This window comes from Arachis hypogaea, chromosome 15 (assembly GCF_003086295.3).
Source record: "Arachis hypogaea cultivar Tifrunner chromosome 15, arahy.Tifrunner.gnm2.J5K5, whole genome shotgun sequence".
Taxonomy (NCBI): Eukaryota; Viridiplantae; Streptophyta; class Magnoliopsida; order Fabales; family Fabaceae; genus Arachis; species Arachis hypogaea.
The window spans coordinates 105,392,504-105,407,837 of record NC_092050.1 but is presented as its reverse complement, the minus strand read 5'-3'; positions in this window follow the sequence as shown (position 1 = coordinate 105,407,837).

Here is a 15,334-nt window from a genome sequence, read left to right as displayed (position 1 = left end):
AAAGCGTCATTGACGTGACCGCGTGAAGAGGGGTAGTGAAGATGACGTGTACGCGTGAAGCAAGCGTACACGTGGGTCAGAATCGTGCTAAACGCACGATTCCAGCGTCGTTTTGGCGCAACTCTCTGTTTCAATTTGGGGGCAAAAATTTTTCAGGCGACGCGTCCCCACGCCCACGCGTGGTGTGTTGAAATTGAAAGTGACGCGTACGCATCGTGGACGCGCAAGCGTGGGCCAATTTGTGCCTAACGCATCCCAGCCACACGATTCCAGCCCAACTTTCTGGGCATTGGATGTTGACGCCGATTTGGACTTGACGCCCACGCGTGGCCCATGCGCCAGCGTGGTATAGCTTTTTATATATATATATATATAGAATATGCAGAATGCAAGATGCAGATGCTGATGCAGATGTTATGAATGATACTACGGAAAATAAAATAAAATAAAATAAAATAAAAATAAACAGGACAGAATAAAATTAAGATTGAAAAGGAACGATCATACCACGGTGGGTTGTCTCCCTGAAGAACTGAAGATTGATGGTTTAGAGGTTATAGAAACTCTCATTGTAAGTATAGTTACTAAACCAAGCAATCAACCTTTCTTACAAAAGTTTTGGTTGTCACAAGTAACAAGCCCCTTTTTAATATTGATAACCGAGTATTTAGACCTCAGGTCGTCTTCTCAAGGAATTGCAGGGAAGTATGTTCTTATTATTGGTTATGAAGATTGTAAATTGGTGGTTTTGGAAGTTGGGCAATGCGCACAGGTATATTTTTGAGCAATAAAAATAAATAAATAACTGTAAAATAAACTCTTGGCAAGGTATGAGAATCGGAAATCCTGTCCTTGTTATCCTTATCAGATGTGATGAGAATTGGATTTTAATCCCACTTAGTTAAGTCAAGTGGACTAATTAGCTTGATCCTCAAGTCCTAGTCAACTCCTGTGGAGAGACTAGTGTTAGAGCAATCCTAGCTAAAGCAAAATCAGCCAATTTCAACCACTCCTGAGTTTGACAACTCAAGTGTTACCAATTACTTGACCAAAGCCAAAAGGGGAAAAAATCTACTTGAAGAAAAAAATGCCTTCAGATGGGAAGCAACATTAACATAAATAAAAGAAAGAAATCTTGAATCTGAAATACCTCGAATTATAATAAATAGAACATTCAAATCTTAATCATGAAAAGTTCATAAGCCAATTGGGCAACATAAATCAAATGCAAATAAAAGTATCAAAATAAAAGAGAAACATAAATTAAAGGAACATTGAACCTGGGATTTAGAGGCACTCCTAAAACTAAGAGAAATCCTAAATCCTAATCCTAAGAGAGAGGAGAGAACCTCTCTCTCTAAAAACTACATCTACTCCTAAAATTGTGAATTGTGAGAGCCTCCCTATGAATGGATGCAATCCCCCACTTTATAGCCTCTAATATGTGTTTTCTGTGCCACGAACTGGGTCGAAAATAGCCCGAAAATCACTAGAGAAGAATTCAAACACGCTGATTTCCGTCACTGCGACACGGCCGCATGGATCACGCGGTCGCGTCACCTAGCATCAGGGGAACTATGGCATATTATATATCAAATCGAAGCCCCAGATGTTAGCTTTCCAACGCAACTAGAACCGCGTCGTTTGGACCTCTGTAGCTAAAGTTATAGCCGTTTGAGTGCGAAGAGGTCAGGCTGGACAGCTTAGCAGTTTCTCCAACTTCTTGTATTCCTTCCACTTTTGCATGCTTCCTTTCCATCCTCTGAGCCATTCCTGCCCTGTAATCTCTGAAAACACTTAACACACATATCAAGGCATCTAATGGTAATAAGAGAGGATTAATATTAGCAATTATAAGTCCAAAGAAACATGTTTTCAATCAAAGCACATAATTAGGAAGGTAAATGTAAAACCATGCAAATAGTATGAATAAGTGGGTGAAGAGTAGATAAAAACCACTCAATTAAGCACAAGATAAACCATAAAATAGTGGTTTATCAACCTCCCTACACTTAAACATTAGCATGTCCTCATGCTAAGCTCAAGAGAAGCTATAAAGAAATGAAGAGGAATGGTAGAATGCATGAAATGCAACCTATGAATGCAAGTACATGCTAAATGCTTTTACTTACTTGGTTAAGAGTAAATAAGTTCTCCAAGAATAAATATGAACTGGATTTCACTAATTCAAATCATAAAAAATGAAGTACAAATAGACTTGTAGAAGAAAATAGCTCATGAAAGCAGGAAACAAGGAATTGAGCATCGAACCCTCACTAGTAGTGTATACACTCTAGTCACTCAAGTGTTTAAGGTTCGATTCTCTCAATTCTCTACTAACCTTGCTTTCTAAGGCTTGCTCTTCATCTAACAATCAACATAAATTTAATGCACAAATACAGAAATCAAGAGGTCTTTTAAGGGTTGTAATGGGGTTAGGGTCAAGGTAGGATTGTATTTGGTCAAGTGGATTAAAATCTGAATCCTTAATTAACTTAAACTTTCCACCTAACTTTAGACAATCCATGTAATCACAATACAAATTCTAACTATCCATCAACCATGTTTTCCACATTATTCATGCATTCTAATTCTGAGTACCGTACATATGCATTGCTTTCACCACTTACTTTGGGGCATTTTGTCCCCTTTCTCTTATTTGCACTTTTTCTTTTCTTTTTCTCTCTTTTTTTTTCTCTTTATATATATATATTTCTCTTTTGTTTTTCTCAATGCATATGATTAATTTATTGAATGCATGAACATGTCCTAAACATTTCTTTCACATTTTTAGAAAATTCTAACATACTCAATTCTCAACCCAAATATTTTCAAACCCAATTTCCCACACTTAAATCATAAGCACTTTCACTAGTCTAAGCTAACTAAGGATTCAAATTAAGGATATTATTGTTTTCCGCTTAGAATTAATGATGTGCTAAAGTAAAGAACAAAGGGGTAAAATAGGCTCAAATTGGTTTGCAAAGGATAATGAAAGGTAAGGCCATATGGGTATGTAAGCTCAGTGAAACAAAGGCCTCAATCAAGTAAGTGTATACATACATCAAATTATGGAAATATAGAATCAAGCAAGACAAAGATCAATATTTTAGAGAGAAAAACACACATCAAAAATAAAATATTGGTTGAAAAATGCAACCAATTTAAATAGGCTCAAAATCTCACAGGTTTTGTGTGTTCGAGCTCTAAACCATGTTCCAGTATAATATCTCTTCAAACAAGTGTAAATTTTTTTTTTCAAATTAGTGAAATACTCTTAAAAGGTTTCTTGAAAAAGGAAAATATTTCTTTAACCAAGTGGTAAAATATGCACAAAAATCAAACAAACATGCAAATGCAACAACTAACTACAAAGAAAATTTAAACATTGGTGCTAAAATATGAAGTGACTTACCCATGGAAGTCTGTATCGACCTCCCCACACTTAAAGATTGCACCGTCATCGGTGCATGCTGAGATGTGCAGGTGGACGGGCTGTTCCAACTGATGCTTTTCTTCAAGGATTGTGCTGATGGACTTGTTTGTCTCCCCATGTAAACGTCTTCCGGTTCTCTTCCGGGTGGCCATCCTGAAAGAAAAAGGGAAGAAAAGTAACCCAGAAATAGAGATAAGAAAATAAAAGAAGTATGGGTGGGTTAATGCCTAATGATAAGGGTCTCATTTACATGGAAGCTTCAACATGTAAGTGAGAAAACAATAGAAACCATGGCATACCAATGGTGCAAAATTTGCAACGATGGGGAAAAGAATAGGGGAGGAGAGATAATATAAATTCATGTCAATGCAAAAGTAATACAAATATAAAAGATTGGCATTGATTTAAATAATATTACTCAATCAGAATTAAACAAGTCACTAAGCATCAAGAAAATACCAGAAAAGATGTAACAGTTGAATAAGAATATTTGAACACCAATAATAATTTTAGAAAAATAAAAAATATGCAATGAATGAAAGTATGCAAATAAATTAAATAAACTAGAATGGGAGTGAGAGAAAATAAGAAAGGAAGAAGAAAGAAATAAGAAAAGATAAGAGAATAAAGATTCGGAGAAGAAAAGATAAGAAAATTGGCACTAATCTGGATAGGTTGTGCGATGCTGGCGACGCGGTCGCGTGGGTGACGCGGTCGCGTAGTGCGCAAATAAGGTTAGATGACGCGGACACGTGGGGCACATGATCGCGTGACTTGATTTGTGCTGGTGGCGCGAGTGTAGCCTCGCGGTCGCACAACTCTCTGTTCAAAACTTAGTATTGCCAAAATTCTGGGTGACGCGGTCGCGTGGTCGACGCGATCGCGCGGGTGGCCTTATTTCCAATATGACGCGGACGCGTGGGTGACGTGTTCGCGTGGCAGGGCTTGTGCTACTAGCACGGGTCCAACCCAACTCCAGCTCAACTTTCTGCCATACACCCTTTTTACGCCAATTTCAGGTCACGCGGCCGCGTGGGTGATGCGGTCGCGTGGGAGGCCATTATTTCCATATGACACGGTCGCGTGGGTGACGCGGTCGCCTGGGGTGATTTGTGCCATTGGTACGCCTCCAGCGCTGCTCCTGCGAAACTCTCTGTTCATTTTTATTTTTCTTTATTCTCCCTGTGACGCGGACGCGTCGCTGATGTGATCGCGTCGCGTAGCGAAATTTTTTTTTTAATATGAAAAATGAAGAATGCAGTGTTAATATGAATGTGATGCAAAACTCCAGGTTCAATAAAATAAAATAAAACTCGAAAACAAATAAAACTGAATAAAAAATAAAAAAATGAACGATCATACCATGGTGGGTTGTCTCCCACCTAGCACTTTTATTTAAAGTCCTTAAGTTGGACATTTGGTGAGCTCCCTGTTATGGTGGCTTATGCTTGTACTAATCCAGGAATCTCCACCAATGTTTGTGATTCCAATGGCCTCCGGGGTCCCAAACTAAGCATGTAAAGCCCTTAAGAAGCTTTAAACAGATTCTTAGGCTCCCGGGGTGACAAATGTCAGAGCAGATTCCAGGATCCCAAACTTTACTTTTACACCCGTTCTTGTCTCGATCTGCACTTCTCCAGCCGGGTGAAAGGTGATCTGAATTCTCACTGCAATGACCAAACAGCTTCCTAGACCCATTCAGTTGAGCTTTATACCAACCTTTGTGTTTAAACTTAAAGCTTCCAACCATGATGAACCTTGCGGGACAATTCTTACCACTGGCCATCTTCCTCTTACTCTTAATGTTACAAAGAGCTCTAAGTTGACCATCCGTCTCCAGTAGCTCATATTCAAGTGGAATCAGAAAGGTATGGGATATGAATTTTACCCACTTGAATGTTGTAAAGGATGATGGCAACTTAGGGGGAGGTGTTTTTAATGAAATTGCAAGCTCCACTCCCTTGTGCTCTTCTCTGATAATTACCACCTCTTTGCAAGCTTCTTCAATTTCAACCTCTTCCTCTTGGTAGCTCTCTTTCAATTCAATCTCCTCTTCATTGCTTTCCAAGGGCATGGGAGGTTGTGCTTCTTCTTCTTGAATCTCCATCTCTTGATCAACCTCTTCCAAGTCTTCAACTATGATATGCTTTGGAGGTTGTACACCCTCCTCAACATCAATTTCAACCATCTTGGAAGGAGGTTCTATGTCTTGACTTTCCCATGGAGGTTCAGCATCTCCTAAGTCTACAACCAACTCTTCTTCTTGAACAATGACAGCGTCTTCTACTTGTTCTAGTACGAATTCATTTTCTGTCTTGTCCACTGGGGTTTCTGGTATCTCCTTTATGCTATGCTCTTCACTAGATTGTCCACATTGGGCTGTGGCTGATCCTTGTGTATTTAAGCGCCTAGAAGCCCATTGAATTAATGCTTGTCCCAGTTGTTGAGTGGTTGCCTAAAATCGATCCACTGTTTCCTTGAAACGATCCTTTGTCTCTTAATGCACTCGGTTATCATAGGTAGGATCATAGTGCTCTTGGATTGATGGATATGGAGATGACAGATATTGAGGTGGTGGTGGGATGGGGAGATCATTCTGTGATTGAAAAGGAAGTGCACTAGAGCTTGAGGGTTGATTGTTAGAGGTATTTGGTGGTTTGATTTGGGCGGCAAGAGCTCGTATAGTAGAGTTTAGGTCGGTAAGTGCTCTCTTCATTGAGGTTTGGGGTGGATCTATGTATGGTTCATTTGGTTCATAAGGTGGTTGGTATGGTAGATGTGGGTTAGGGTCATATGGAGGTGAATGGCGGAAAGGGGCTTGTGAGTTTGGTGGTCCAAAGTTATGTTGAGGAAAGGGTTTATAGGCATATGGTGGTGGTTGTTGATAGTCCATTTGAGGTGGTTGTTGCCATGGGGGTTGATTAAATCCTTGTGGCTCCTCCCTTCTTTGATTGTTCCAACCTTGATGCCTGTTCTCATTGTAATTTCTTCTTCCTGCAACATAATTGTAACCAGACTCATAGCCAAAGGGGTGAGAGTTCATAGTAGCAATTAAAAATGAAAATAAAAATAAATTTAAATTAAAAGGTTATTTAAATTTTGAATTTGAAAATTAAATTTTGAAATTTGAAATTTTAAAATTTTGAAATTTGATTTTTGAAATAAGATAAGATAAGATAAAAATTTTAAAAATAAAAACCAATAACCTCTTAACTTAAGAAAAAGCAAAAAAAATAAAAAATAAAAACAAATAAACAAGCAAAAATAAAATATTTACAATAACCAATAATAAGGCACACGTTTGCAATTCCCCGGCAACGGCGCCATTTTGAAGAACTGAAGATTGATGGTTTAGAAGTTATAGAAACTCTCGTTGTAAGTATAGTTACTAAACCAAGCAATCAACCTTTCTTACAAAAGTTTTGGTTGTCAAAAGTAATAAACCCCTTTTTAATATTGATAACCGAGTATTTAGACCTCGGGTCGTCTTCTCAAGGAATTGCAGGGAAGTATGTTCTTATTATTTGTTATGAAGATTGTAAATTGGGGGTTTTAGAAGTTGGGCAATGCGCACAGGTATATTTTCGAGCAATAAAAATAAATAAATAACTGTAAAATAAACTCTTGGCAAGGTATGAGAATCGGAAATCCTGTCCTTGTTATCCTTATCAGATGTGATGAGAATTGGATTTTAATCCCACTTAGTTAAGTCAAGTGGACTAATTAGCTTGATCCTCAAGTCCTAGTCAACTCCTGTGGAGAGACTAGTGTTAGAGCAATCCTAGCTAAATCAAAATCAGCCAATTTCAACCACAACTGAGTTTGACAACTCAAGTATTACCAATTACTTGACCAAAGCCAAAAGGGGGAAAAATCTACTTGAATAAAAAAATGCCTTCAGATGGGAAGCAACATTAACATAAATAAAAGAAAGAAATCTTGAATCTGAAATACCTCGAATTATAATAAATAGAACATTCAAATCTTAATCATGAAAAGTTCATAAGCCAATTGGGCAACATAAATCAAATGCAAATAAAAGTATCAAAATAAAAGAGAAACATAAATTAAAGGAACATTGAACCTGGGATTTAGAGGCACTCATAAAACTAAGAGAAATCCTAAATCCTAATCCTAAGAGAGAGGAGAGAACCTCTCTCTCTAAAAACTACATCTACTCCTAAAATTGTGAATTGTGAGAGCCTCCCTATGAATGGATGCAATCCCCCATTTTATAGCCTCTAATCTGTGTTTTCTGGGCCGCGAACTGGGTCGAAAACAGCCCGAAAACCGCTGGAGAAGAATTCAAACACGCTGATTTCCGTCACTGCGATGCGGCCGCATGGATCACCCGGTTGCATCACCTAGCGTCAAGGGAACTATAGCATATTATATATCAAATCGAAGCCCCGGATGTTAGTTTTCCAACGCAACTGGAACCGCGTCGTTTGGACCTCTGTAGCTAAAGTTATAGCCATTTGAGTGCAAAGAGGTCAGGCTGGACAGCTTAGCAGTTTCTCCAACTTCTTGTATTTCTTCCACTTTTGCATGCTTCCTTTCCATCCTCTGATCCATTCCTGCCCTGTAATCTCTGAAAACACTTAACACACATATCAAGGCATCTAATGGTAATAAGAGAGGATTAATATTAGCAATTATAAGTCCAAAGAAACATGTTTTCAATCAAAGCACATAATTAGGAAGGTAAATGTAAAACCATGCAAATAGTATGAATAAGTGGGTGAAGAGTAGATAAAAACCACTCAATTAAGCACAAGATAAACCATAAAATAGTGGTTTATCACTCCCACCTAGCACTTTTAGTTAAAGTCCTTAAGCTGGACATTTGTGCTTGAACTGATCCAGAAATTTCCACCAACGTTTAGAAATCCAAGGGTCCCAAACTAGGCACGTAAAGCCTTTGAGCAAGTTAAAGCAGGTTTTCAGGCTCCAAGGGTGTTGATTATCAGAATGAATTCCAGGATCCCAAACCTTGCTTTTGTACCCGTCTTCTTGTTGACCATATTTGTTCCAACCAGATGGTAAGCAATCGGAATTCTCACTGAGACATCCAAACAGCCTCTGAAACCCATTCAATCGAGTTCTATACCAATCCTTGCACTTCCACTTGGAGCGTGGAACCGTATTGAAGTTTGGGTGCCAACTCCTATTACTAACCATCTCCCTCTTGCTCTTAGAGCCACAAAGAGCTCTAAGCTGGCCATCGGTTTCAAGCAAACCGTATTCTAGTGGGAATGTGAAGATAAAGGCTAAGTATTTTACCCACTTGAAGTTTGTATTGGGCGGTAATGGCCTTGGGAGAGGTGTTTTCAGTGGTCTTTCGAGCTCCACTTCCTTGTACTCTTTTGTGAATAATTCCACTTCCTTACAAACCTCTTCAACTGCAACCACGTCTTGATCAAAGTCTTCGATTTCTTCCTCATCACTCAAGTCATAAGTTGGAGGTTGAGAAAAGTCTACCTCCACATCATCTTCATATTTGCTTGGGGAAGATTCTTCAATCTCAAAGAACTCAATTGCGGATGCAAGTTCATTCTTAGGAGAGCTTAGTTCATGATCATCATTACCAAGGAAACTCGCTTCTTGATCTGTTTCGTCCAGTTCTTCATTAGATACATGCTTTGGGGGTTGTGCACTATTCTCCTTAGCATCAATTGCAAATTACTTGGCGGAATTTTCTACAATTCTTGATTCCCATGGAGGTTCAGCATCTCCTAAGTCTTCGACCAATTCTTCTTCTCCGATAATCCTGGCTTCCTCCACTTGTTCCAATACAAAGTCCTGCTTCTTACTGTCCACCGCAGCTTCTAGTGTCTCCTTCATGCTACGTTCTTCATTAGATTCTCCACATGAAGCCATGGGAGTTCCTTGAGTGTCCAAACGTCGGGAAGCTAATTGATTTATTGCTTGCTCCAGTTGATGAAGGGTTGCATGAAATTGGTTCACTGTTTCCTTGAGGCGAGCCTGTGATTCTTGGGTCGATGGATATGGACATGGTGCATATGGAAGTGGTGGTTCTCGGGAGTAATTGGATTGGAATTGGGGTGGATAAAGGTTAGGGTCATATGGAGGTGAATGGTTGTAAGTGGCTTGTGAGTATGGTGGTTCGAAGCTATGTTGAGGAGGTGGTTCATTGGCATATGATGGAGCTTGCTGGTAACTACAAGGGGGTCCACCATATCTATCATTTTGGTACGCACCTCGGAATAGCTCTTGACCATAGTAAATTGGTGGAGGTGGTTTGTCACGAAGGGGTCCATCATAACTATTGTCTTGGCATGCATTGTAGAATGGTCGTTGTCCCTGGTACCTTGGAAGGTATTGTTGCTGAAAGGGTTGATCAGATCCTCGTGGCTCCTTCCATCTATGATTGTTTCGACCTTGATGCATGTTCCTGTTATAGCTTCCATTCCTTTCAACAACATTAGATCCAAACTCAAAGCCAGAGGGGTGAGAACTCATAGTAGCTAATAAAAATTAAAAACAAAAATAAAAATAAATAAGTAAAAGAAAATATTTACAATAACCAATAATAAGGCACACAATTGTAAATCCCCGATAATGGCGCCATTTTGACGAACTGAACTCTCGTGCGGTCTAGAATTTTCACAATTAAGTTCTCGTTGCAAGTATAGCTTCTAGAACGACAAGAAATCTTTTCGTACCAAAACTTGTTTGTCACTTAAGCAAACCTAATAAAATTTATAATTGAAGTATTTAAACCTCGGGTCATCTCTCAAGGAATTGCAGGGTAGTATGAATTATTATTGGTTATGGAAAAAGGTATGTTTTTGGGTTTTTGAAATAAGGAACAAGAAAATAAATTGGCAAGGAAGTAAATTAATAACTAGAAAAACTCTTGGCAAGGTATGAGAACTGGAAATCCCATCCTAGTTATCCTTATCAGGTGTGATGAGAATTGTTATTGCTCCCACTTAGTTAACCCTTACTAAATAAAGGAAAGTCAAGTAGACTAATCAATTTGATTCCTCAAGTCCTAGTCAACTCCTATGGAAAGACTAGCTTTAGAGGGATCCAAATCAATCAGCAATTTCCAATTTTCAATCAATAGCCGAGTTTGACAACTCAAGTGTCACCAATTACTCAACCAAAGCCAAAAAGGGAAAAATCCAAATTATTTATATTATGAATAGAAGAAAGCAATCATAAATCTAAAATACCTCGAATTGTATTAAATAGGAAATCAAATTAAACATAGGAATCCATAAACCAAATTGGGAAAATAAACAAACTAAAGTAATAGAGTAATTGAAAGTAGAAGAGAAACTAAATTAAAGGAACATTGAACCTGGAATTGAGAAAACGAAGAAATCCTAATCCTAAAACCTAAGAGAGAGGAGAGAACCTCTCTCTCTCTAAAACTACATCTAAAACCTAAAAATTGTCTGTAATTCGATTGATGATTGTTGAATGAATAATTGATGGATTATTTGATTCCCTCATTCTCCAGCCTCTATTCTGTGTTTCTGGGCTTGGATTTGGGCCGAAAAGGAGCCCAGAAATCGCTGGAGGCAACTTCTGCAACTTTCTGCACGTGGCGTCTGTCACGCGTATGCATGGGTCACGCGTGCACATCATATGGAGATTTTCCTTTGCGCTAGGCACACGTCCGTGTCGTCCATGCGTGCGCGTCGCTGCCATTTTCTTCAAAACTCCATTTTGTGCGTTCCTTCCACTTTTGCACATTTCCTTTCTGTCCTCTAAGCTATTCCTGCCCTATAAAGCCTGAAAATACGTAACACACAGATCACGGCATCGAATGGTAATAACGGATAATTAAAATTAACAGTTTTAAGGCTTAGGAAACATGTTTTCATATATATCACATAATAAGGAAGGAATTGTAAAACCATGCAAATTATATGAATAAGTGGGTGAAGAATTGATAAAAACCACTCAATTAAGCACAAGATAAATCATAAAATAGTGGTTTATCACTAGCCTTTGTTTCTTTCATTCCTTGGCTTCATGGTCATGGGCCACGCTTTCAAAAGCATGGCCTAAGGTTCCAAAGCATGCTCAAACTTTAAACGTGTGCCGAAAATTCTTCTTTCCATCATTTCTTCACCTACAAGCAACCAAACAACTAATCAAAGCTCCACCAAAATCACTAGATCTTTGCATCATTTAATTAATCAATTAATTCAAGCATAAAACCTATGATTTTGTATAAAATGAATGATGTTTGGTTGATTCAAGATAATCATGAAAATCCACTCAAATTACTTACTTTTGGTTCAAGAAAGTGCATAAAACCTAATGAAACTAATGAAAGATGCTTGTAAAGCTAGCATAAGATGACTTGTCATCACAACACCAACTTAAACCTTGCTTGTCCCCAAGCAAGAAAAGAATCATGTAATAAAGATTGACAATCCAAGGTAAGAAGAATAGCAACTCAATGTTCATGGTTAGCTAGTTTTCTATGCATGCTACAATCACAAAAGAAATGTAAATGATTGATGCTTCTATCTAGCTCATTTTATGAAATCTTTTCCTTATCTTTCTTCCTTGAAACAAGCTTTTGATTTTCTTATTAGCTTCTCCTTTTGGGTGTTTTACCCCATGAGTTGATAACAAAGCTACGATTCTAAATGCTTTGTTTTCAAGTATTACCACTTGATACATAAGCACCACAAGCATTGAATTAGATGACTTCATTAAGTTCTTTTGTTTCTTTTCTTGACTTTCTAATCATTGATACTCAGAATCTTGAGCTTTGAGGGAGTGCTTTTTGGTATGCGAAATTGCTACTCAGATTGTGAATTGTTGTTCGAAATTGATTCCCTGGCAATGGCACCAGAAACGGATGCACAGGACCATGGTCTAAACATATCTTCACAACTTCGCATAACTAACCAGCAAGTGCACTGGGTCGTCCAAGTAATACCTTACGTGAGTAAGGGTCGAATCCCACGGAGATTGTCGGTATGAAGAAAGCTATGGTCACCTTGTAAATCTCAGTCAGGCGGATATAAAATACTAATGGAGTTTTCGAAAGTAATTAATAAGATAGGGATAGAAATACTTATGTAAATCACTGGTGAGAATTTCAGATAAGTGAATAGAGATGCTTTCGTTCCTCTGAACCTCTGCTTTCCTGCTATCTTCATCCAATCAGTCTTACTCCTTTCCATGGCTGGCTTTATGTGATACATCACCATTGTCAATGGCTACTTTCGGTCTTCTCTCGGTAAAATGATCCAAATGCCCTGTCACGGCACGGCTAATCGTCTGGAGGCATCACCCTTGTCAATGGCTTCATCTTATCCTCTCAGTGAAAATGGTCAACGCACCCTGTCACGGCACGGCTATTCATCTATCGGTTCTCGATCATGCTGGAATAGGATTTACTATCCTTTTGCGTCTGTCACTAACGCCCTGCAATTGCGAGTTTGGAGCTCGTCACAGTCATTCATTCATTGAATCCTACTTGGAATACCACAAACAAGGTTTAGACCTTCCGGATTCTCTTGAATGCCGCCATCATTCTAGCTTACACCACGAAGATTCTGGTTAGGAGATCTAAGAGATACTCATTCAGTCTAAGGTAGAACGGAAGTGGTTGTCAGGAACGCGTTCATAGGGAATGATGATGATTTTCACGTTCATCACATTCAGATTGAAGTACGAATAAATATCTTAGAAGCGAAACAAGATGAATTGAATAGAAAACAGTAGTACTTTGCATTAATCTTTGAGGAACAGCAGAGCTTCACACCTTAATCTATGGAGTGTAGAAACTCTACCGTTAAAGATACATAAGTGAAAGTCCAGGCATGGCCGAGAGGCCAGCCCTCAAACGTGATCTAAGATAGCATACAACTGATCAAAGATACCTAATACAATAGTAAAAGGTCCTATTTATAATAAACTAGCTACTAGGGTTTACAGAAGTAAGTAATTGATGCATAAATCCACTTCCGGGGCCCACTTGGTGTGTGCTTGGGCTGAGCTTGAGTGTTGCACGTGTAGAGGTCCTTCTTGGAGTTGAACGCCAGTTTTTGTGCCAGTTTGGGCGTTCAACTCTGGTTTTGGATCCTTTTCTGGTGCTGGATGCCATATTTGGGCAGAGAGCTGGCGTTGAACGCCAGTTTGCGTCATCTAAACCTGGCCAAAGTATGGATTATTATACATTTCTGGAAAGCCCTGGATGTCTACTTTCCAACGCAATTGGAAGCGCGCCATTTCGAGTTCTGTAGCTCCAGAAAATCCACTTTGAGTGCAGGGAGGTCAGAATCCAACAGCATCAGCAATCCTTCTTCAACCTCTGAATCTGATTTTTGCTCAAGTCCCTCAATTTTAGCTAGAAAATACCTGAAATCACAGAAAAACACACAAACTCATAGTAAAGTCCAGAAATGTGAATTTAACATAAAAACTAATGAAAACATCCCTAAAAGTAACTAGATCCTACTAAAAACATACTAAAAATAATATCAAAAAGCGTATAAATTATCCGCTCATCACAACACCAAACTTAAATTGTTGCTTGTCCCCAAGCAACTGAAAATCAAATAGGATAAAAGGAAGAGAATATACTATAAATTCCAAACTATCAATGAAACATAGCTTCAATCATATGAGCGGGACTTGTAGCTTTTTGCCTCTCTGAATAATTTTGGCATCTCACTTTATCCATTGAGGTTCAGAATGATTGGCATCTATAGGAACTCAGAGTTCAGATAGTGTTATTGATTCTCCTAGTTCAATATGATGATTCTTGAACACAGCTTCTTTATGAGTCTTGGCCGTGGCCCTAAGCACTTTGTTTTCCAGTATTACCACCGGATACATAAATGCCACAGACACATAATTGGGTGAACCTTTTCAGATTGTGACTCAGCTTTGCTAAAGTCCCCAATTAGAGGTGTCCAGGGTTCTTAAGCACACTCTTCTTTTGCTTTGGCCTTGACTTTAACCGCTCAGTCTCAAGTTTTCACTTGACACCTACACGCCACAAGCACATGGTTAGGGACAGCTTGGTTTAGCTGCTTAGACCAGGATTTTATTCCTTTAGACCCTCCTATCCACTGATGCTCAAAGCCTTGGGATCCTTTTTATTTGCCCTTGCCTTTTGGTTTTAAGGGTTATTGGCTTTTTGCTCTTGCCTCTTAGTTTTAAGAGCTTTTGGCTTTTTCTGCTTGCTTTTTCTTTCTATTTTTTTTCTATTTTTTTTTCACCTATTTTTTTTCTGCAAGGTTTGTTTTTTGCTGCTTTTTCTTGCTTCAAGAATCATTTTTATGATTTTTCAGATTATCAAATAACATGTTTCCTAGTCATCATTCTTTCAAGAGCCAACATATTTAACATTCCTAAACAGCAACTTCAAAAGACATATGCACTGTTCAAGCATACATTCAGAAAACAAGAAGCATTGTCACCACATCAATATAATTAAACTAAGTTCAGGGATAAATTCGAAACTCATGTAATTCTTGTTCTTTTGAATTAGAACATTTTTCATTTAAGAGAGGTGATGGATTCATAGGACATTTATAACATTAAGACAAAGTTACTAACTACTAATGATCATGTAATGAAGACACAAACATGGACAAACACATAACATAGAAAACAAAAAACAGAGAAAGTAAGAACAAGGAATGAATCCACCTTAGTGATGGTGGCGTTTCCTTCTTGAGGAACCAATGATGTCCTTAAGCTCTTCTATGTCTCTTCCTTGTCTTTGTTGCTCCTCTCTCATTGCTTGTTGATCTTCTCTTATTTCATGGAGCATGATAGAGTGCTCTTGATGTTCCACCCTTAGTTGTCCCATATTGGAACTCAATTCTCCTAGGGAGGTGTTGATTTGCTCCCAATAGTTTTGTGGAGGAAAGTGCATTTGAGGCATCT